Consider the following 23,820-nt stretch of genomic DNA (forward strand, 5'->3'; position numbering starts at 1 on the left):
AAGTATCAGAGACGGCCCACGCCCACGCGGCAGCGACAAGCTTAGCCCCCGCTCCGCCCCCTCTTCCTGGTTTTTCCCGGCAACCCGCCCCTCCCGCGTCATGTGATAGGGGTACTCTGCCGGCCCGAGCTCCTGATTGGCCGAGCTGCAGGGAGCCTCGCGATTGGCCCGAGGCCGGCGGGCCCCCGCCTCTCTCCTCCTCCTCGCCGCGGCCCACGTGAGGGGGGCGAGTCACGCGATTTCCGGGAACCCGTCAGGAAGGACATAAACAAAACAAACCCGAGGCAGCATGGAGAGGGGCCGCGGCCCCTGCAGTGGAACCAGACTCAGCGCCTGAGCCGCCCCCACACCCACAGGTGAGGTCCGCTGCCCTCCGCCCGGAGCCCGCAGGTGCCTGGGCTAGGGGACGAGCCGGGCGGGGGGCGGAGGAGGGCCGCTGGCCTAAGAGGCGGCAGCGCCGGGACTCTGGGCCGGGTCGGCACGGGGCGGGGGCCGGGACTAGGACCGAGTCTGGGGGCGCGCGGGCTGCAGGCTGCCGCCTGCCGGTCACGGGGACTCCGGCTCCCCTCCCCCACCCCCGGCCCGGGACGGTTATATAAAAGCGCGGGGCAGCGGTAGAGGGACCTACGGGCGGACGGCAGGCTAGGCCAGGGGTGGGCAGTGCCGAGCGTCCGCCCTGCCAGGCCGCCTGGCCCTTTACCGCTACCTCGGAGCCCGGGGCCGTGGCAGCCGGCAACCGGCCTGTCAGAGAAGCGAGCGGGTGGGAGGGGCCGGGGAAGGGAGGGGAGGCGAGGCTGGCGGGGGAGGAGGAGAGAGAGGGGCGTGTGAGGAAGGGCCGGGGCCACGAAGGTTGGAACCAGGCTGGCAGGAGACGAGGAGGCGCGGGCTGCGGTTGGGGGGGTCCAGGCAGGGGTGTCTCGGGGGTAGCCGCTCCCCCTTCTCGTCCCCGCCCCAGAGACTGCCGAGAGGGGCCTCCCTCCCGGGATTTGTTTATATGTCTTCTCAAAGCAGCTTGAAGCGGCTTGGAGGCGGAGCTTTCGGCGCAGAGTGGCAGACGCTGCCATCCAATGGAGCAGGCAGACGGAGGCTGACGCGCCAATGGGCTTGGGGGAGGCGGTGTGACGGCCCCCCCCATTTGTTAGGCTGTGTCGGGGGTGGGCCGGGTGGGGCGGCCATGTTAGATGGGAGGGGACCGGTGGCGGTGGGTCACTGAGAGGGGAGGAGACAGGGCAAAGGGCAAGGGAACCGGGCCGGGGGCGTTTCGGGTGTCCGAAGGCGAGTCCGAGGGGACGATGAAGTAGCTCAGGGGAGCCTGACCCCGACCCACCGCTCTCCCCACCCGAGCAGAGGAGGCAGGGAAGTACCGAGGGCAGTCTAGCCGCCCCTTGGGGATGGTTCCTGGGAGTAGATGAGCTCAGTTTTTGGGTTCTCCCTCTTTCTCGGCTTTAAGCTTCCTGATAAACCCGGCCGCCAAACCCTGTAATTGCCCTCCTTTAACCCAAGAAGGCAAATCTTTTTGCTGTTTCTGAGCGAGCTTGAGCCTGAAGAGTGCCTTAAGAAGGTACTTGGATAACTAGCGGTCTGAATTTGTGCACCAGGCCCCGGATAGAAGGAGGCAGTGAAGAGGAAGTTCTGTTTTTTTTTTTGGATTTTACACGGAGGAGACCAGGACTAGAAAAGCCGAGAAAGTTAAGGGCTGGGCGGGGTCTCCATTTTTTTCATCAGGATACCTTCTAAAGATCAGGCCCTTCGTGCTTGCCCTGGTCCTGCTTACAGTAATTTGCCCCTCCTGCTTACATAAATTTATAGCCCTTAAATATACTTTCATGAGAAAACTGAGTCTTGAGAAAATTATTTAGGTTTGAAGGTTCTTTAGGACTCTTGTCTTGGGAATACCCTGCAGGTGAGAAATAGGATCAAGATCTGACTGACTTCTTTTAAAAAAGCAAAAAATGAGACTTCTGTATAAATCTTGTGATTTATGGTAAACTGATTGTCACTTGGTTGTACTTTTAAATATTTTTTTCCCATTTTCTTGTAATCCAAAATAGCTAGGAGAAACACCAAAGATGAAAGAGGAATGGTATGAGTAATTAGAAAATCACTTATTTTACTTTGTTTTATGATTATTTTGGCATCACTTCGGCCGTATTAGATGCTTAATTTAGTTCTATGTTAACATCACCTTACAACCTGTGACTCTCTTGGTATTCTCAAGGGTACCAGGCTGTTGATGCATCTTTGGTTAAACACTTGCTGTCAGGAACATGCCTTAGGTATATCGTGAGGGGCTATTCAAGAGTTGACTGTATGTATTTAGGAATTTGCAATTATCTCCTATTTTGTTAACTGGAGAAAAATAATTGGTAAATAAATGGTTTATCGATTTCTGTATTTGATATGATTGACTCACGGTTCTGTTAAGGATATATAAAAATATAAATCCTGATTATTTGATAGACTTCGGGTTCTTAAATATAATTTTTATGGCAAATGAAAGTATTTGCTCACCTTTTTTGTCTTATTCTAAGAATGACAAATAGATTCAACAAGACTTATTTGGATGTAACTTTTTTATGTGATTAATAAAGCATCTTTGGAATTTTTAGACTAATAAGCATAGAAGAGGCTAAATATATCTAGAAGAAGAGATTACCTCCACTTACCATCCCATTCTCTGTCATGACAGGGGGAAACAAACTTCTACAAAAACGATGTCTTGGTTTACTAGTTTAATGTGCGTGGGTTCTTGGATGCAAGTATAAGTAATAAAGGAATAATTAGTATGTCTCCTGGTGGTGGTGAGCTAAGTACAAGTGACAATGAAAGCACAGTGAGTTTGCATGTTGATTCTGTTACTGTAGCAAAGTTTTAAAAGCTTGTGAACTAAATTCACCGTTTGCTTTTATTTATTTTTTTCACCGTTTGCTTTTAAAATTTATTTTTCGGTGTAGATTGACAACTACATGACTTTCAGTGATTCAGCAGAGGTTTCTTTCCGTGTAGGTTTGTACTTGGATGTTTTGGGGACAAATCCTCTTTTACCATATTCAGTAGTTCAGCTTTCAGAGTAGATGAACTCTTAGACTGGACATAAATTTGTCAGATCATTGATTCTAATGATTCTAAGATAGAGTAATCTGTGCAGACTTTCTGAATAGGATGGAGTAGTAAATATTTATGCTTTGTCGGCCATGTAGTGTCTGTCACACCTACTCGGGTCTGCAGATTGTAGCATGAAAGCAGCCATAGACAGTATGTTTGGGGCTATAATCCAATAAAACTTTATGTATAAGAACAGGCTATATTTGAAGGCTGTAGTTTGTCTATCGACCCATGTTCCAAGACATCAGTCTCTGGGTTTTAAGTACTTGGATGTTAAGTTATTGCAACATATATAAACATGAACTTTGGGTAATATTTGAGCACTTGCAGAATGTATGTATCTCATGCCTTGAAGAACTTTTAGATTAAGACCGCATGTCGACATTTTATTCTACATTTTTATTTGCGAATAGATGTCTTCCTGAAAACCTGTTTAAACCAAATGTGGGAATGTCAAGTCTTATTTATTTTAGAGATTCATTCTGTTTGAAAAAAATTTGACTTTAAAATGTATTTAAGAACCTTAGTGTGTTAACTATTTGGAGAGAAGTTGGTCGAGTGAATAGATAACACACATAGATCTTATATATATCATACATGTAATTTGGGAGCCACATTGTTTGTTTTTGCCTGAGCTCTTTGTAGAATTACCTAAATAGGATAGGGTGCGTTTTCAAACCAGACCGCCAAAATGTAGGTTGCCGCCCCTCCCCTTCCTTGGAAAATATCAGTGCTGAGTGCCCACTGAAGTGCAGATGCCGTAACTAAAAATGTTACACAGGCAAGTACTTTTTTCACGTGTAGCTTTCTATTTTGTTTTTATGTAGTATTTCACCAGTCTTGTTGATTCGAACTGGATTTCAGGGTGAGCGTGAAAATTTAGAAAAGAGAATATATTGACCTCTTAAAACCAAAAAGCATCCTGTGGCCTTCAATCTCGTTTCTAGTTCTGGTTAACCTATGTTTGCCGGGGTGACTATGAATGATTCAGCTTATTAATTTGTTAATGGTAAGGATTAGTGATTTTTCTTCTATTTCACAGGACTATTGGGAAATTGTTAGTTATTCTCAAACTCTTGTACTTTGAATATGCTAATACTTCGGGTTTGCTTGAAACCACCTAGCAAATACGTATTTAATTTTCTTTCTCTTAGTGATTGCCTCTCAGTTTTTCTTTTATTAGGACTTTCTGCACTCTACAGTGTTTCCCTACCTACTTAACAGCGAGCAACCTGAGGTCAGAGTCTTCCTCTTATTTCTGTATCCCCAGTGCCTAACACCTTTTAGTGTTTTTGAACTGCTTAAATAAATGCTGCTGCTGCTGCTAAGTCACTTCAGTCGTGTCCGACTCTGTGTGACCCCAGAGACGGCAGCCCACCAGGCTCCCCCGTCCCTGGATTCTCCAGGCAAGAACACTGGAGTGGGTTGCCATTTCCTTCTCCAATGCATGAAAGTGAAAAGTGAAAGTGAAGTTGCTCAGTCCTGTCTGACTTAGCGACTCCATGGACTGCAGCCTTCCAGGCTCCTCCATCCATGTGAGTTGATTGCTAAAAACTTCTAGATAGAAGGCAGTGAAGTCAGTCTGCTATTAGTAGAGACGTTGGGGTTGGAAGGGAGTAATTAGTCCCCATCTGCTCATCAAACAAGAAGTCTACATGTTAAAATTCACCCTTTTTTGTAAGAAAAGCTATTTCGATGATTTCTTAAAAATCCCTTGATTTTTTGTTGTTGCTGTTGTTAGGTACATTCCATTGGTTAGACTCAAATACTCCTTCCAGGAAAACAGCAACCAAAAACCTTGTTCTTTGTCCTGTGAATTTGTCATTAGCTCTTGGCACACTTGGTCTCTAGATGTTTGACAAATGTGAGCAAAATTTCTTACTTCTTAGATGTTTGGGATAATTATTCATCTGTATAGCAAGAGTCCCTTTACGGAGAAATATGTAAAATCATTCTTGCTAATAAGTCTGTTTTATCCCAATGACTTGGGTTAGATGTGGAGAGAGTTTGATGCAGGGGACTGCAGTGGGCTTCCCAGATGGCACAGTGGTAAGGAACCTGCCTGCCGATGCAGGAGACACAAGAGACAAGGGTTTGATCCCTGGTTGGGAAGATCCCTTGGAGGAGGGCATGGAAGTTTACTCTAGTAGTCTTGCCTAGAGAGTCCCATAGACAAAGGAGCCTGGTGGACTATATAGTTCATAGGGTCACAGAGAGTCAGAACTGAAGTGACTTAGCACACACGCAGTGGTACTTTGTGAATGCAGTACTATCTCATTCCATTGCTAGCTAAGCCTTGTAAGCCTTTTCAGCCATTCATGACATTTCTTCCAAAATTTGTGTTGGAAGTCTTCACCCCCAGCAGCCTTCTGAGCTATTCATTTCCTCACTAATTTCCAGCAACTCTGATCATCCTGTCATTCTGTCCTTTGGACAACACCCAAACCATATTTACATGTTTTGTTACAAAGTCATGTTTTCACTTACTTATCTTTCGATATTGTTGACGTTGACAAGTTTCTCGTGAGAGCATCATGAGCTTGCTATTTTTTGTCCTTCAGTTTCCTTGTGGAACACTTAACGCTTTCTTCCAAGTAATGTTTTGTTTTGGCAAATTGAACCCTTTTATTTTGTAGATAAATTTCCTACTTTGACTGCTATAGGCTATTCCTGGTGCAATTTTCCTTCTGTTTTATATGTGCCATTCACTGAGAAATGAAAACAAAACTTAAAAATGCTCTTTGATCATATAGGGAGACACTGGCGGTAAGGTAGATGTACTCTTGTTTGAAAGATACACTGTACTCCTTTCTTTGGCTGTACTGTGTGGCTTGTAGGATCTTAGTTCCCTGACCACACACAGATTGTACCTGGGCCCTTGGCAGTGAAAGCACCAAGTCCTAACTCCTGGAACACCAGGGGATTCCCTCACTGTAGCCTTTAAACAGAAAAGCTTCAAGGAGCCTGCTTTAAGACTTGTTGTGAAAGACTTATTAGTTTAATCTCAAAGTTGTGTCCTACTCTTTGCGACCCAGTGGACTGTAGCCTGCCAGGCTCCTCTGTCCATGGAATTCTCTAGGCAAGAATACTGGAGTGGGTTGCCATTTTCTTCTCCAGGGGATCTTCCCGACCCAGGGATCATGCCTGCATCTCCTGCTTGGCAGGCAGATTCTTTACCACTGAGTCACCTGGGAATCGTTGTAGAAGACTAGGTGGACTTTATAGTTTTTCAAATTGCTCTTTAGTAAAGGTTTCATCCTCGCTACTGACTCCTCTGCTGGAGTTGCCCATAGACTAGTAGAGGAGACAGATACTACAGTTCAACATTATGGTATTTAGAACGTGGATTCTGCCTGGAAAAGTTGGAAAAGCTTCCCAGACAAGATGGCATTTAAACTGGGATTTGAAGACTAGTGAAAGAAATCAGAGAAGTCTGAAGGGTGTACAAGATGTATGGAGTGGGGTTGGGTATGGGAAGACTTCAGCAGAGGAGAGACAGGAAGGGAAGGGGCTGCTTTGTGCGATTGGAGGGGGTGGGGGAAGAACTCTCCTGCTCTCCCTTCTCTCTGATTCCACTGGGCTGCTTTGCAGTCCCAGGCCTCTGTTCTCTGTTCTCCTGCACTCTGACTTTGGTCTCTTTCCCTTGGTTTTTAGTTCTCCTTTTAGCCCCTCATCACGGCCTGACATGCCTCCCTTTTTCTCTTTTCTCGTCTGTGGGCACCAGGTGCCCTTGATTCTGACGCAGTGTGTCCCTTACCTTCATCTCGCCTCCATCCCTTCCTTCACTCTCTTTAGGTTCCTTTTCCTTTTCTTCCTTTTCTTTTTGCTTTGTTTGAAAAGAAAACAAAAATTCTTTCACGGTACTGTTAATTTTGCATATAAACAGCAGTAAATGTCTGAGTTGATTCCCTCTTGGGAAATCTTGTGTGATCAACTTGCCTTTGATACTTATCCAGGTACTAATTATTCATTTCTGTGAATTTCCTTTTTTGACGTATTTTTCCTTTGTATTCAGAGATGCCTCTTCTCATAGGCTACAGTGCAGAATATTACTACTTATATTTTGTGTTTTTTACTTCTTATGTGCCTTAAACTTGTTCTGTGACGAGACCCAATTCAAATCTCACCTTTTCCTGAAATTTTCCCAAACTTTACCAGGTAGAGATAGTAGTACTCTTCTCTGTAGTTTTATAGTATTTTTTGAATGCCTCTTTTTAGAACTAGCTTTATTGAGGTACAGGTTTTATAAATTCACTCAATTTTTAGTTTTGACAAATGTGTGCAGTTATTTAACCTCCTCTACAGTCATGATATGGAATATTTCCATCACCACAGAAAGTCCCCTCATGCCCCTCTGCACTCCGGCTGCAATTACTGTTTACTTGCCGTCACCACAGTTTTTTCTTTTTTGTAATTTCATATAAGTACAGTCATAGAATCTGTTGTCTTATGAGTCTGACTGCTTTTACTTAACATAATGCTTTTGAGATTTATTCATGTTGTTTAAAGTATCAGCTGAGTACTTGTTATCATATGGATGTACCACAGTCTATCCATTTACCAGTCGATGGCTATTTGGGCTGCTTTCAGCTTTTAGGTTATTGTGAATAAAGATGCTATAGACATTCCTGTATAGTTCTTTTAAATACCTGTTTTCACATTACATTTCACCTGGAGGTAGAGTTGTGAAATGATTGAGAACTTAAGAAAGTCCTGGAGTTAGCTATACTCAACAAACAGGCTTTTTGCCAGCTGTGGTTTTGAGGGGTTTCCCAGGTGGCACCTAGTGGTAAAGAAGCCGCCTGCCAGTGCAGGAGACATTAGAGATGTGGGTTCGATCCTTGGGCCAGGAACAGCCTTTGGAGGAGGGCATGGCAACCCACTCCAGTATTCTTGCCAGTACTCTTGTCTGTCCCCATGGACAGCAGAGTCTGGCAGGCTAGAGTCCATGGGGTACCTTATAGTTGGACATGACTGAAGCAACTTAGCATGCGTGCATGTCGTTTTGAGAATCTTGAAGATTTTCCACCTGTGAAATAGGACTGGATGGTGACTGGAGCAAGCTGGAAAGCACAGGCCAATGTCAAGTGATGGCTCTCAACTCCAGTTCAGGTGATCGTGCTGGGAGTATGTGCCCAGTGTTGTCAGGTCTGTTTTTCCCCCTCAAGAGAGAGGTATTTGGTAACGATACAGAAATTTTATATGAGATTTCCAATTCAAGTTCTGACAGTTAAAATTTAACTTTTTACAGACACTACTGTGTCGGCTGAACAAAATCCATAGTTAGGCATTGATCTATGGCTGTGATTGAGTTTGAAAACTTTGCTTTAAATTTTCAGTTTTTTTGAGAATTCCCCAGTGGTCCAATGGTTAGGTCTCAGTACTTTCACTGTCAACACCCAGGTTCAGTCCCTGGTTGGGGAACTAAGAACCTACAAGCCACACAGCCAAACAAAAATGAACAAAGAAAGAAACAGCTGCAGTTTTTGTCTCTTGTTTTAAATTGTACATAGTCTTAGTAGAGTGACCTTATTAGGCTCTTGTTACCTTGTTTTATACCTTAGCACAATAACTTGCTGGTTTCCCAAACTCCCAAGTTAAAAACTATTAAGTTACTGTAAATGAATTTTCTTCTTTACTCTCCTTGGGGGGACGTAAGAATTATGAGTGTCTAATGGAAGAATGGGACCAGGTTCTGGTTACTCTTTGAATTTCTCTGCTGTTAGCTGCTGATTCTATTCAAAGCTATGTTTTCTCAGCAGTTGGGATAGTCTACCTCCTTTGTTTTGATTTATTCTGAACCTTGTTGAGACAAGTATAGTGTAGATTAAACTGTATGTGTATGTGTGTGTGTTCTTCAGAAACTGTTTAAGGTCTTTTAAGTACAAAGATAAGTTTTGTATAAATCTATTCCCTCCAGTTACTCAGACTCTTTGGTGAAGCCAGTATAAATGACTATAAAAAGAGGTAAAATGTATGTGATTTTTTTGAAGAAAAGAGCAATAATCTCAGAAGAAGCCCTTTTCCTTGTAACTTTTTCTCCAGTTCTTTATTGTGTACAGAGATGACTAGTTTGCAACTTTATGAACTACTTTGTGAACCCAAAGATTGTTTTGCTGATTAAACCGGCATAATGGACATCTCACCCTCACACAGCGGGAGTGAGGGTGTCACATGGCCTGTGCTGCCTGCATATCCTCTATTCACCCTAGATTCAGGCAGCTGGGTTTGTGATAATTAAGTTTGGAATTCAAGTTAGGATTCCATGTTGAATTTAGGTTTGTATATTCAGTAGCAGCCATATCTGAGGAACATCTTATACTAAGGAAGGAATCAGAAAACAAAAAATAGCCACCATTTATTGAGTGTCTGTTTTGTGCCAGGGCTAGATTCTTTACATATTATCATGAATCACAGTATCCCTGGGGAATTCTTGTATTTACAGATAAGACAGGTGAGAATGTGGAACAAAATCCCAGATACTCAGCAGAACTTTTTATCTTGAATCTAGAGTTTGCTTCTCATTTTGTTGTGATTATTTAGTCACTCAGTCATGTTGGACTCCTGTAATTCCATGAACTGTATCTTGCCAGGCTCCTGTGTCCAAGGGATTTTCCAGGCAAGAATATTGGAATGGGTTGCCATTTCCTTCTCCAGGGAATCTTCCCAGGGATTGAACCCACATCTCTTGCTTGGCCAGTAGATTCTTCACTGCTGAGCTACCAGAGAAACCCTTTCAGGAGTAGTGGAGCCAAAGAGGCAGCCACCATTTCTCAGTGTATTCAACTGTATTTACAACCTCTGTAGCCCTTGGGCCATAACCTCTGTACCTGTATAGTCCTGAGCCAGTGGCATATAATAGCCCATTTCACGCTAGGAAGGAATTTGAAGGGAATTTAAAAATTGCCTCTAGTGTATATACATTCATGCTACTTTTGAAAAGCATCAACTCTGAGAAGGGAGTCAGGAGACAATAAACTTTGAGGAAGGGCCCAGATCTCTGATTGCCAGAGCACTGGCGCTGTTAGGGTCGGCCCCAAGTGGGTGTCTCCCTGACAACGCTGCTGCGTGGCTCAGGTGTGCTCTCACACGCACTGCTGTTTTTGTGCTGCTACCTTTAATTGTATTGTTCCTTTTTATGTTTTGTAGATTTTTGCAGAACAGCTCAGAAAGTGAAATGATTCCTTAAAACTCCAGTGTTGAACCTGAATAAAATATTTGTCTTAGTTACAAATGTGTGTGTGTGAAATAGAGAAAGCAAAGGAGAGAGAATAGTGTAACATGCATTAGTCTAGTGCCTGGATTCAGTTGGTTTAAAGAAGTTTTAATCCTGTTCTTTCCTTTATTCTCTCCTCCCTAGACAAAAATTATTTACTATCTTTAAAATTGACTGATATTTGACTGATATTTGAACAGTACTCTTCCTGGAAATTAAAAAAAAAAAATTCAGGAGTGGTTCAAGACTCAAATTAACAAGCTTGTAGAAGCTTGTACAAGATACTTCGGAGCGCATGAAAGATGCTTAATAAATATATATTGAATGACTTCTTTGTAATGTCCTCTTTCTGTATGAAGAATGACACGCCTCTGACTCCTTATCTAGAATGACCTGTGGTCTTAGGAGGTTTCCTATTCATGGAACTCTTGTCTGGATGCTTGTGCTGAGCAAAGCATTACTCTTGACACTGTAGTAGTAGACATGAGATATAATAGTCATTCTTAAAGATTTTACAGTCTCTGATAGAAAAGGCAAGCGTTTGGGAGAAGAAAGAGGAAAAACATAAGCAAAGGCATGAAAAGCCGGAGTCTCACTGCTGGAGATCCTTAGTGAAGTGGGATTGTAACTGAGGACTTGGGGGAGATTGTAAGATTTATTGTTATACTTATTAGAGAGGGGTGGAAGTTGGGGTATTGAAAGATAGTTTCCTTGTATCTGAGTATTTTGAACATTATCCAGGAGATAATGTTCGTTGCTGAAAACTTACCAGCACATTGCTAATATGATGTGGTAGTTTAGGGAGAATAATTTGATAATGGAGCATAAGAAGTGGAGAGAGGGAAAGGTTGGAAGCAAAGAGATCTGTAGGGCAGTTATTGGGACAGTAAATAGAAAATGATAAGGTTCCAAGCAGGGGTTGAGAAAGTGGGAAAGGCAAAGTCAGACAGGTACATGCACCCTCTGTACAAGGTTAAATTGTGGGTATATTTTTAATAAAGAGGCTGACGTCATTTAAAACACAGCAAGTGGGGAGGAGGAAGAGAGTCAAGGCTGAGATCAGTGTCACACGCCTGAACGTCTGATAATGGTGGTACTGTTGACAGAAAAAACCTTTGAGTGGGGAGGTGGCGTGTTGTGTCTGAGGTCATGGGCTGTAAGTGATCCAGGAAAATACCTGGGTCTCAGATAGTAGAGATGGTTCACTGGTGTGTTTAGGATGAAGACACAGATTTGGGATGCCTTTGGAGATGACCTTTGAGACGTTGACGATAGAGACAGTCCGATAGTTTGCACAGAGGCATCCATTTACTTAATGACCTTGGACAACCCATCGTTGGTGAACTTTTTGAATTAGAGTCCGGCGGTTGGACAGAGGGCGAGGGTGCTGATGATGCTGATAACTAACCCTAATCACTCCACCGGGCTGTATTCAGTGGCAGGGTATGGTAGTGTGCTTCGTAATCTGTGAACAGTAGCACCAAATAGAAACTGAGCATTTGTCACGAGCTGTCAAGGGCGGCTGTGGTTAGAAATGCATTCTTTGGTTCTGTCTTTATTCTTATGGTTCAAACAACTTAATTGGCAGGTATTAAGACTGCAGAAAGACCCTAGTATTTAATAGCTGATGGTTTTCAGAAATAAAAACTCTTCCCATTCAACTCACACTGAAAGAAACCTGCCTTCTTAGTCTTTCTTATTGGTTCCGAAAGTGGTTTAAATAAGCTGTCATGTGTTGTCTCTGGTTATCGTTGAGCCAGAGTTTGGGGAGTGACAGGATGAGATGATTGGATGGCGTCACTGACTCAGTGGCTATGAGTCTGAGCAAGCTCTGGGAGATAGGAAAGGCCCAGGAAGCCTGGGGTGCTGCAGTTCATGGGGTTGCAAAGAGTCAGACATGACTTAGCAACTGAACAACAAAGATTTTGGAAAGGAATTCTCTGAGAGGGCTTGTGTCTTTCTCTAAGACAGCATTCCAAGGAGAGATCACTTTTGAGATTTAGTATATTTTCTCAGCTCTTCAGGATTTTCAGGAAAACGTGGTTTTAACTGTTTTACTTAATTAAAGTGTTGCCACCAACCCGATTTACCTCCTTATTTTTAGAATCCTGAGTGTGAGGATAAAAGGAGACTATTGAGCTGCCCAGGGATGAGTTCACAAGGTGTTATGACTGGAGGATCACATCCTGACTGGATTAACATCTGTTTAGGATAACCATCTAGTTTGAAATTTGCTTGCTTGTTTCCCATATGTTGGACTCTAGAGAGCTGCTGTTGAAGGGTAGAAAGGAGTGACAGGTTCATAGGGTTTACACGATGTGATGAAGGGAGAACACAGCCCCCACGTTTTCTATAATGAATCCCTTGCATAGTCAGCCTCTGCGTCCTCAGTGGTTTGGTGACTGGTAAAACAGCTTGATCTAGTAAGCCTCTGCAGGTCTGTTTTGTTCAACTCGTGGTAAGTAGTTTTCTAAAGGAAAAGAATTGTTGAGTGGGGCATTTGAAGTGTAGCAGTTTGGATGGAATGTGTGGCGGTCTTTCCTTCCTCTCCCCCTTCCCTTTCTTTCATCTTGGGGATTAAATCGCAGGGGAAACGATTTATTTAAATTAGGGGTCAGGATGGTTACCACCTACAGAGAGAGAACCCAAGAACTCTGCCACATGAAAGAAATGATGAACATAAGCTAGCAGCATTTAGGAACGATCAAAATAAACCATGATATATAAATTATATAACAGTATAAATGTGATGGCCTTTCTTACCACTAAAGTTGTTTAAAAAAATTCTAGTGGGGAATTCGCTGGCAGTCATTAGGACTCTGTGCTGCCACTGCAGGAAGCCCAGGTTCAATCCCTGGTCAGGGAGCAAAGATCCTGTAAGCTGTGTGTGGCAAGTCAGAATAATGATAATCATAAAATTTTGGCTTGTGGTAAAATAAACATTAATTTTACCATTTAAACCACATTGTGTATAATTCAGTGGCATTAAGTGCATTGACAGTTTTGTGTAACCATCACCACTGTTCTGAAATATCTAGAATATTTTCATCACCCCAAACAGAAATTCTTTACCCAGTAAACAATAACTTTCCCGGCCTCTGGTAGCCTCTCTTCTTTCTCTCTCCATGAATTTGCCTTTTCTGGTACTTCATTTAAGTGGAATCGTATAATACTTGTCTCGTGTGTCTGATTTGTCTCACTTAGCATGCTGTTTGCAAAGCTCATCCATGTTGTAGCATGTATCAGAACGGCATTCCTGTTATGACTGAATAATGCGCCACTGTGTGCATCTGTTAATGACCACTGGGATTGTTCTTCCTTTTGGCTCTTGTGAATAATGCTGCTGTGAATATGGGTGTACATGTGTCTGTTTGAGTTCCTGCCTTCGATTTCTTTGGGTATGTATCCAGACGTGGAATTTCCAGATCAGACAGTAATTCTGTGTTTAGCTGTTTGAGGAATCACTGAACTGTTTCTCAGCTGTACTGTTTCACATTCCCATCAGCAGTGCACAGCGTTTCTGATTTTTCCATATCCTCACCAACACTTGTTATTTTCCGTTATTTGGCTGTTAACCATCCTGGATGGGTGTGTCAGATTTTTTTAACATCTATTCTGATGATTCAGGCGTGCTGCTTACCATTGTGAGGAACTGGTTTCTTCAAGATAATAAAAAAGAGCCGTGGCCTAAGTTGGTGCCACATAGAAGGGGACCTCTAGGGACTCTAACCATCATATATACAGTATTGGCCTATTGATAAGGATTTTCATTTAGAAAGCAATTTTTATGTCTCTTGCCTGGAGAAGGAAATGGCAACCCTCTCCCATTATTCTTGCCTGGGAAATCCCGTGAACAGAGGAGCCTGGTGGGCTACTGTCTATGGGGTCGCAAAGAGCTGGATGCAACTTAGTGACTAAACAACAATATTTTTCTCGATGTCAACTTTTTTTTAATATATGGACTCTTAGGAATTAGCTGGAACCCTCAGATTAGGAAGGGGCACAATTTAGGAGCTCTTGGATATGTGTGAGCTGCGTGGGTCACACTAGTCAGCTCTTGGGGTTTGGCTTTTAAAGTTTGGATTAGTGTTGTGAGCAGTCTCGAGAATGAACCTTTACACAAAGTCTTCTGACCTTTCCTGTCATCCTGCTTGACCTTTCACTTTGCCTAATGAACATAGTAAGCCTCAATGTGTATTCAAATGGAAAACCAGAAAAACTTAGGGTAGGGTCTGGTGGGGAGGGCTGTGAAAGCGATTGAAGCTGTGACTGCCTTCAAGTGATACTGGTGCTGCTTATAAATAAATCATTCAGCCCATCTCATTGCTTTAGAGAAGTCAACTCAGTTGTCCAGTCATGTCTGATTCTTTGCGACCCCGTGGACTGCAGCATGCCAGGCTTCCCTGCCCATCACCAATTCCCAGAGCTTGCTCAAACTTATGTCCATTGAGTCAGTGATGCCATCCAACCATCTCATCCTCTGTCGTCCCCTTCTCCTCCTGCCTTCAGTCTTTCCCAGCATCAGAGTCTTTTCCAGTGAGTCAGTTCTTCGCATCAGGTGGCCAAAATATTGGAGCTTCAGCTTCAGCATCAGTCCTTCCAATGAATTTTCAGGACTCATTTCTTTTCGGATTTACTGGTTCGATGATCTTGCAGTCCAAGGGACTCTCAAGAGTCTTCTCCAACACTACAGTTCAAAAGCATCAATTCTTTGGTGCTCAGCTTTCTTTTTGGTCCAACTCACATCCATACATGATTACTGGAAAAAAATCATAGCTTTGACTAGATGGACCTTTGTCGGCAAAGTAATGTCTCTGCTTTTTAATATGCTGTTTATCTTGGTCATAGCTTTTCTTCCAAGGAGCAAGTGTCTTTTAATTTCATGGCTGCAGTCAACATCTGCAGTGATTTTGGAGCCCAAGAAAATAAAGTCTGTCACTGTTTCCGTTGTTTCCCCATCTATTTGCCATGAAGTGATGGGACCAGATGCCATGATCTTAGTGTTTTAAATGTTGAGTTTTAAGCCAGTTTTTTCACTCTTCTCTTTCGCTTTCATCAAGAGGATCTTCACTTCCTCTTCGCTTTCTGCCATAAGGGTGGTGTCATCTGCATATCTGAGGTTATTGATATTTCTCTCGGCAATCTTGATTCTAGCTTGTATTCATCCAGCCTGGTATTTTGCATGATGTACTCTGCATAGAAGTTAAATAAGCAGAGTGACAGTGTAGCCTTGATGTACTTCTTTCCCAATCTGGAACCAGTCCGTTGTTCCATGTCAGGTTCTAACTGTTGCTTCTTGACCTGCATGCAGATTTCTCAGGAGGCAGGTCAGGTGGTCTGGTAGTCCCATCTCTTTAAGAATTTCCCACAGTTTGTTGTGATCCACACAGTCAAAGGCTTTGGTGTAGTCAATAAAACAGAAGTAGATGTTTTTCTGGAACTTTCTTGCTGTTTCGATGATCCAGCAGATGTTGGCAATTTGATCTCTGGTTCCTCTGCCTTTTCTAAATCCAGCTTGAACATCTGGAAGTTCTCCATTCACATACTGTTGGAAGCCTTGTTTGGAGAATTTTGAGCATAACTTTGCTAGCATGTGAGATGAGTGCAATGGTGTGGTAATTGAACATTCTTTGGCATTGTTTTCTTTGGGATTGGAATGAAAGCTGACTTTTTCCAGTCCTGTGGCCACTGCTCAGTTTTCCAAATTTGCTGATATACTGGGTGCAGCACTTTCACAGCATCATCTTTTAGGATGATGCTTTAGAAAAGTAGTTCTCTGTTACTGAAGTATCTTCCTGCACCTAGGAGCTCTTGTTGAGTAGTCTTGAATGAGCCCAAGTACAGAAAATCTATTGGTAAATATTATTTCTGATGGACCACAGTCCTCTCTCTTGAAAGACTCATAAAACTGTACTGGGGACTAGTGAGCTAGAGCTGTGAATGAGGAAGTAATAACTAGGGGAATTAATTTAGCCTTTCCCCTAGCTGTCATTGTTGGGTTTTTGTTTCTTTCTGGCGTAACCACCAGTCCTTGAGGTCAGCTTGAGGGCAGGGTGGAGGATTTTATGATCAAATAAGTTTGAGAAATGAGATCTGCTCTGTTCATCTATTGGTGATTTATAATGCACATTAGAAGCTAGTATCTTAAAGTTTCTAAGAGATTCTGCATAAAGGCAGTGTAACAGCTTTAACGTGATATTTTCCTAACCTCACAACACTTCTGTTGGGTAACCGTTTAAAATTCTTAGGAACAAATATTCCTTAGGTCAGACATGTGGAAATGATCATTAACTTTTTACATGCTTTAATATCAAAAACTTTGAGTAGAATATGGATATTCTTGAGCCCACAGAAGTGTGAAGGCTTCCCCGGAAGCGTGTTACTACACCTTCCTCCCCAGTGTTACCTGGCCATCTAATGTGCCTTCTGTATAGGAGATAGTTCGGGAGCAGTTGTCATTATGGAAGACTCTGTTTAATGGTGACTGCTGTAGAAGCCCCTGTTCTTTTTTTTTTTTTTCTCTTGCAGCTTTGGTCAGGGAGTTTGTCTCTTCTTGGTTGTTTCACAGTAGATGTTTGGAATAGTACCAAGCATTTCTGTGAAATGGGTGCAAAATGCTGGGGATGAGGATAGTTGGTATTGTGAGCTTGAGTCATCAGTTTTAGAGATTGGGTGAGTTTATTGTCACTATAAAGGCCCTGCTGCCTGGGGTAGAATTGACCCACATCTCATCCTGTTTGCTGCCACCTAATGGCACCCCACTCCAGTACTCTTGCCTGGAAAATCCCATAGATGGAGGAGCCTGGTGGGCTGTAGTCCATGGGGTCGCTGAGTCGGACACAACTGAGCGACTTCACTTTCACTTTTCACTTTCATGTATTGGAGAAGGCAATGGCAACCCACTCCAGTGTTCTTGCTTGGAGAATCCCAGGGACGGGGGAGCCTGGTGGGCTGCCGTCTATGGGGTCACACGGAGTCGGACATGACTGAAGTGACTTAGCTTAGCTTAAGAGACTAGGAGGAGCAACTGAAGACCTTTTCCCCAGGAGAACAAGCTCCATTCTCTGCATAGTGGATACCCTGTCTTTGGGAATTGGTGTCTTGAAAATATACAGCCTTGTTGCTAACAGCTGTCACAGATGTTGAGTTTCTGAGCTGGACTAGCTGTGGGAGAAAATAATGCATTGGCAAAATATACGTATTGATAATAATCACCTTTCAGATCTATTTCATTACTACATCTTAATTTAATATATCATTTAAATCTCATAACATCTCTATTACATAGTTAAGAGAGAATAATTGTAATTCCTCAGTCTGGGAGATGAGAAATAGCAACTTATTCTAATTCATAAGGCTGTTTAGTTTTTTTTTAATTCAAATATAGTTAATGTGTAGTACTGTATTAGTTTCAAGTGTACAGCAAAGAGATTCAGTTATACACACATATGTATGTATATACACATACACACATATATATGTATTCTTTTTGAGGTTTGTTTCCCTTATAGGTTATTACGAATACTGAGCATGGTTCCCCATGCTCTTCAGTAGGTCCTTGTTGGTTATATACTTTATATATAATAGTGTATATGTTAATCCCAGACACCTAATTCATCTCCCCCACCTCCCTTTGATGACCAAAAGTCTGCTTTCTATGTCTGTGAGTTCATTTCTGTTTTGTAAATAAGCTTATTTGTATAATTTCTTTAGATTCCAGAAATAAGCTATATCATACGGTTTTTCTTTCTCTATCTGGGACACTTCACTTAATATGATAATCTCTAAGTCTATTGATGCTGCTGCAGATGTCAGCATTCCGTTATTTTTTATGGCTGAGTAGTATTCCATTGTATACCACATCTTTATCCCTTCCTCTTGTAAGTGGATGTTTAGGTTGCCTTCATGTCTTGACTACTGTAAATAGTGAAGCAGTGAATGTTGTGGTACATGTATATTTCAAATCAGAGTTTTCTCCAGATACATGCCCAAGAATGGGATTATAGGATCATATGATTACTCCGTTTTTAGTTTTTTAAGGAATCTCCATGCTATTCACCATAGTGTTTACACCAGTTTACATTCCCACCAGCAATATATGAGAATTCCTTTTTCCCCATAACCTCTTTGGTATTTATTGTCTGTAGATTTTTTTAATGATGCTCATTCTGACTGCCATACAGTGATACTTAATTGTAGTTTTGATATGCATTTCTTTAATAATTAGTGACATTGAGCATCTTTCATGTGCATCTTGGCTAGCTGTATGTTTTCTGTGGAGAAGTGTCCATTTAGATCTTCTGCCTATATTTTGATTGGGTTGTTTGTTTTTTGTTATTAAGCTGTATGAGCTGTTTGTATATTTTGGAAATTAATCCTTTGTTGATAGTGTTGTTTCCAAATGTTTTCTCCCAGTTCCTCGGTTGTCTTTTTTTGTTTATGGTTCCCTTTGCTGTGCAAAAGCTTTTAAATTTAGCTGTGTGTGTGCCCTCAGTTGTTCGGTTGTGTTCAAGTCTTTGTGACCCCATGGACTGTAGCCTGCCAGGCTCCTCTGTCCATGGGATTTCCCAGACAGGAATACTGGACTGGGTTGCCATTTCCTTTTCTAGGGGATCTTCCCAATCCAAGTATCAAACCAGAGGCTCTTCTTCAGCTCCTCCATCGACAGGCAGATTCTATTTTTGTTTTTATTTCCATTACTCTAGGAGATGAATCGCCCCAAAAATCACTGTGATTTATTTCAGAGTGTTCTGCTTATGTTTTCTCTAGGGAGTTTATAATATCTGGCCTTAACATTTAGGTCTTTAATCCATTTTGAGTGGATTATTTTATTTTGTATATGGTGTTAGAGAATGTGCTAATTTCATTCTTTTGCATGAAGTGTACAGTTTTCACAGCACCACGTAGAGACTGTCTTTTCCTCATTGTATGTCCTTGCCTCCTTGGTCACAGAGTGACTGACCGTGAGTGTGTGGGTCTGTTTCTGGGCCTTCTGCCCTGGTCCGTTGATCTGTGTGTCTGTTTTTTGTGTCAGTGCCATCCTGTTCTGATTACTGTGACTTTAAAGTAGTCTAAAGAGTTTGGTTCCTCCAGCTCCATTCTTCTTTCTCAAGATTATTTTGGCAACTCAGGGTCTTTTAATCTTACAGATTAAAAAAATTTTTTTTTGTTCCAGTTCTGTGAATTTGATAGGGATTTCTTTGAATTCTGTAGATTGCCTTTGGTAGTATGGTCGTTTAAATAATATTGATTTTTGTAGTCCAAGAACATGGTATATCTTTTTCATCTGTGTCATCTTCAGTTTCTTTCATTAACATTTTATAGTTTTTGGAGTACCGGTGTTTTGTCTCCTTAGGTAGGCTTATTCCTAGGTATTTAATTCTTTCTGACATGATTGTAAATGGGATTGTTTCCTTAATTTCTCTTTCTGATATTTCTTTGTTAGTAATCAGAAATGGAACAGATTTCTGTATATTAATTTTGTATTCAGCGACTTTACCAAATTCATGGATGAGCTCCAGTAGTTTTCTACTACTAGATTGCTGGGAGAAATATCAACAGCCTCAGATATGCAGATGATACCACCCTTATGGCAGAAAGTGAAGAGGAACTAAAGAGCCTCTTGATGAAGGTGAAAGAGGAGAGTGAAAAAGCTGGCTTAAAACTCAGCATTCAGAAAACTAAGATCGTGGTATCTGGTCCCATCACTTCATGGCAAATAGTAGATGGGGAAACAATGGACAGATTTTATTTTCTTGGGCTCTAAAATCACTGCAGATGGTGACTGCAGCCATGAAATTAAAAGAAACTTGCTCCTTGGAAGAAAAGCTATTACAAACCTATACAGCATAATAAAAGCAAAGACATTACTCAGCTGACAAAAGTCCATCTAGTCAAAGCTATGGTTTTTCCAGTAGTCATGTATGGATGTGAGAGATGGACCAAAAAGAAAGTTGAGCACCGAAGAATTGATGTTTTTGAACTGTGGTGTTGGAGTAGACTCTTGAGAAGTCCCTTGGACTGCAAGGAGATCAAACCAGTCAATCCTAAAGGAAGTCAGTCCTAAATACTCATTGGAAGGACTGATGCTGAAGATCCAATACTTTGGCCACCTGATGCAAAGAACTGAGTCATTGGAAAAGACCCTGATGCTGGGGAAGATGGAAGGCAGGAGGAGAAGGGGACAACAGAGGATGAGATGGTTGGATGGCATCACTGACTCAATGGACATGAGTTTGAGCAAGCTCTGGGGTTGGTGATGGACAGGGAAGCCTGGCGTGCTGCAGTCCATGGGGTGGCAAAGAGTTGGATACGGCTGAGCGACTGAACAACAGCAGCAGCAGTGCAGCCTTTAAGAGTGAAATTGCTGTTTCCCTGGGAAGCTTCTACAGTTAAGCTCTGCTGGCCTTCAAAGCTAAATGCTCTAGAAGCTCCTCTACCTGGTGCCAGATCCCAAGGCTGGGGTCCCTGATGTGGGGCTTAGAACTCCCACTCCTGTGGGGGAATCTCTGTAATGTAATCATTCTCCCGTGTGTGGTTGGCCAATCTCAGGGATATGGAATTTGATTATATTGCAAGTCTGCTCCTTGTACTGATCTCATTGTGGTTTCCTGTCTTTATGTCTTTAGCTGTTGAGGATCTTTTCTGGTAGGTTTCAGTCTTCTTCAACAGTGTTTGTTCTGCAGATTGTTGTGATTTTGGTGTGCCTATGAGAGATGGTGAATTTAGGTTCCTTCTACTCTGACATCTTGGTCACTCTCCTATTTAATTATGGAATCAAAACTGGAATCCAAGCCTCTTGTCTCCCAAACAAGTGCTCTTTTTGCTAATGCATTGACAAGTTTGTTCTACTGCCATGTGTTTAAAATAACATTTTAAATGAATATTTGTATTCGTATGGAAGTTTTATAGCTTCCCTGGTGGCTCAGATGGTAAAAGAGCCCAACAAATGGTGGCTCAGATGGTTAAAAGAAAAAGGGGGGGGATTTTTATGGCTTAGAAAATTTGGTAGCAGGAATAATATTACTACTTTCTAGAGATGAAGAAAATGAAATTTAGAAAGATTGACCTACCCAATATTGTAGAGTTTTCAAGTGAGAACTGTGACTGGAACTTAGCCTTTTTAGTCCAATGTTTCCCTGATAAACCACGCTCTTGGTACATGGTGTCTGTAGTAAATGCCAAACCACGCTGTTGGTACATAGTGTTTATAGTAGATGCCAGTAAATATATCTTGATGAGAACTGAACATCTTCTTGAGCCTTTAACCCTGTTGCTAGAAAGGGTAACTTCCAGGTTTTAGAAGAGTATCAAACTTTTCTCCCAGACCTAGCTTATAGACCAGGATTAGATGGTAAAGAATTTGCCTGCAATGCAGGAGACCTAGGTTTGATCCCTGGATCAGGAAGATTCCCCGAGAAGGGGTGGCAACCCAATCCAGTATTCTTGCCTGGAGAATTCCATGGACAGAGGAGCCAGGCGGGCTGCAGTTCATGGGGTCACAAAAGAGTTGGACACGGCTGAGCAGCTAACACACACAGCACTAACCAGTCCACTTTGTTGAATGCATCGCTTGAGTGCTTTGTGTTTTTTGGGGAGGGGGATCTAAGTAATAGATCTGGAAGAGACAGCTGACCTTGTTTCACACAGGAGTCAGGGGAAGAGTTAGGACTGAGATTGCATATCAGCAGTAGGTTCAAGGCATGAAGCCATATAAAGGGCATTTGGGCCAGAACTAGCCTTTGGCATGAGCAGGCATCGGTCCATTTAAACTGTAGCACTGGATTGAGATGCGTAGTTCATGCTGTTTCTAGGCCCAGGTTGAGCACTTGAAGGTATTTCCTAGGCTAGAACAGTGCCCTGGGAATGACAGCCAGCTAGAGAGAAGAGCCCATCAAAGATCTCAGAAATGCAGATGATAATTCAATTTAAGTACTAATCCAACTGAGTAGAATAGTTATTGAGTCCTTGTTGACTCTCACTTATTTGTTCAGCAAGAGGTCTCTGAAGTTGGTATTTACCACTGTAAACCTCTAGGCCAGAGAATGTATTAACTACAGAGGGCAGCATAGCTTAAATTGGCACTCTGCTTCAATCTAAGAAATAACACTGCATCTAGACTGAAGAGAGTAAGGAATTCAGTTTAAAACAGAGGTTCTCACATTTTAGGGAGGAGCAGAATCATCCTGAGGGCTTGTTAAAACACTTTCCTGGGCTCTACTTGCACAGATTCTGCCTTAGTGGATCTGGGCTAGAGCCCAAGAATTGCACTTCTAACAAATTTCCAGGTTGATATTGATGCTACTGGTTCTGGGATCACACTTTGAGGACCACTTGTCCAGAAAGAGATGACGAAGTAGGTATAGCTGTTTAGTTCTTGATTAAAGCCTTCACAGAGGAGGGAAAAGGGAACTAACCTGTCAGATTCTACCACATTCAAGACCCTTTGCCAGGTGATTTGAAGTGATTTAGTTTAACCCTTGAAACCACTCTGCAAAGTAGTACTTATTCCTGTTTCCCCTCTCAACATACACATATTCAGAACTTGAATAATTCTCACTTCAAGGACAGCTTTCACTTATAACTCAAAGAGTAATTTGCATATGCCTTTATGAATGTGATTTTACTGAATGTAGTGTGTGTGCACGCGTGCTCTGTTATGTCCAACTCTGCGACCCCATGGACACAGCCCTCTAGGCTCCCCCATCCACAGGATTTTCCAGACAAGAATACTGGAGTGGTTGCAGTTTCCTACTCCAGGGGATCTTCCCCACCCAGGGATTGAACCTGTGTCTCCTGTGGCAGGCGGATTCTTTGCCGCTGAGCCACGTGGGAAACCCTATTTAACGTAGAAGTGAAGTGAAGTGAAGTCGCTGTCGTGTCGGACTCTTTGTGACTCCATGGACTGTAGCCCACCAGGCTCTTTGGTCCATGGGATTTTCCAGGCATGAATACTGGAGTGGGTTGCCATTTCCTTCTCCAGGGGATCTTCCGGACCCAGGGATCGAACCCAGGTCTCCAGCATTGTAGGCAGACGCTTTACCATCTGAGCTACCAGGGAAGCCCATTTAATGTAAAGGATATGTTAAATTCTAAATTATGTATTCATTGTTCTTCTAGTAGATTTATGAGGGACATAAAATGTAGATTCACTTAGTAGTATTGATTATACAGTAGATGGAATTGTTGATACATTATGTTTTCTCATATAAAGCATAAAGTGAATGGGAGCTTTATTTTAACATTAAGTAAAATGCATTTTTAGGTCACAGGAAAAATGGGCCTATGTTAATTTCGTTGATGTTTGTTTTTTCTTTTTTAACGGTGCCAATTGGTTATTGACCAATCCTATTATAGAAACAAAGGGACAGATGTTGAATTTCAGTATAGTTGTTAAAAACAGCCACATTCTTAATATTAAAATCACAATGCTGGTAAGTGTTCTTTGTTAATGTCTTTTTTGAAAGGTCAACTTGTTTTTAGTGGCATTTTCAGTGAAG

At 42.3% G+C, this 23,820-nt stretch overlaps 1 protein-coding gene across 3 annotated transcripts in view; it reads left to right on the plus strand.

The window, feature by feature from the left end:
- The first annotated feature begins 210 nt into the window (after window positions 1–210).
- The window catches only part of CREBRF (CREB3 regulatory factor), a 64,428-nt gene continuing 40,818 nt past the window's right edge, over window positions 211–23,820 (plus strand). For 2 of the 3 annotated variants that reach the window (XM_025270850.2, XM_006058702.4), the window contains exon 1: window positions 211–356. The gene's annotated coding sequence lies outside the window, so the exon portion shown is untranslated. Of the gene's footprint in view, window positions 357–1,203; window positions 1,904–23,820 lie in introns of those variants that run through there. The other variant, XM_006058703.4, reaches the window with a different exon arrangement.

Source organism: Bubalus bubalis, chromosome 19 (assembly GCF_019923935.1).
Source record: "Bubalus bubalis isolate 160015118507 breed Murrah chromosome 19, NDDB_SH_1, whole genome shotgun sequence".
Taxonomy (NCBI): Eukaryota; Metazoa; Chordata; class Mammalia; order Artiodactyla; family Bovidae; genus Bubalus; species Bubalus bubalis.